The sequence below is a fragment of the Marmota marmota genome, unplaced genomic scaffold, assembly GCF_001458135.2.
Source record: "Marmota marmota marmota unplaced genomic scaffold, marMar, whole genome shotgun sequence".
Lineage (NCBI taxonomy): Eukaryota > Metazoa > Chordata > Mammalia > Rodentia > Sciuridae > Marmota > Marmota marmota.
This window is the reverse complement of record NW_025999900.1, coordinates 31564792-31565378: the sequence shown is the minus strand read 5'-3', so window position 1 is coordinate 31565378 and position 587 is coordinate 31564792.

Genomic DNA, 587 nt, shown 5'->3' with positions numbered 1-587 from the left:
TCTTTATAGTTGGACTACATCTAAAGTAACCTTCTTTTCTGGGCCTTTACAGTGGTCTTTAGTTTGATCTTGCCTTCCTGGGGTTCACCAAGTATCCTTGTAATATTGATGGTTACAATGCTGAGATAATAGACTGATTTCTTCTCTGTCTCTTGAACTGGGCACTGGATTTTGCTACAATACATTGAATCAAATGAACTTATTGTTTATTAAGTGTCATCTTTATTTCTTTACTAATTATTTTTCAGAATCAAGTATAGGATTATGTTTTGACTGATTTTTCCTCCAAATTATAAATGGATTTTTCTTACTTGCTTGCTATGGTTCGAATCTGGAGTGTCCCCCAAAATCTAATGTATTGAAGGCATGGTCGCCAATGCAACAATATCCAAAGATGGGGATTTTGGAAAGTTACAGGATCATAAGGGCTCTGACCTCATCAGTGAATTAATCCACTTGAAGGATTAATAATGTGAATGGACTGCAAGGAACAGGTGGAAATTACAGGCAGGTAGGGCATAGTTAGAGGAAGTACATTTCTGAGAGTGTGTCCTTGGAGAGCACCTCTTGCCCCCCCCCCCCCCCCC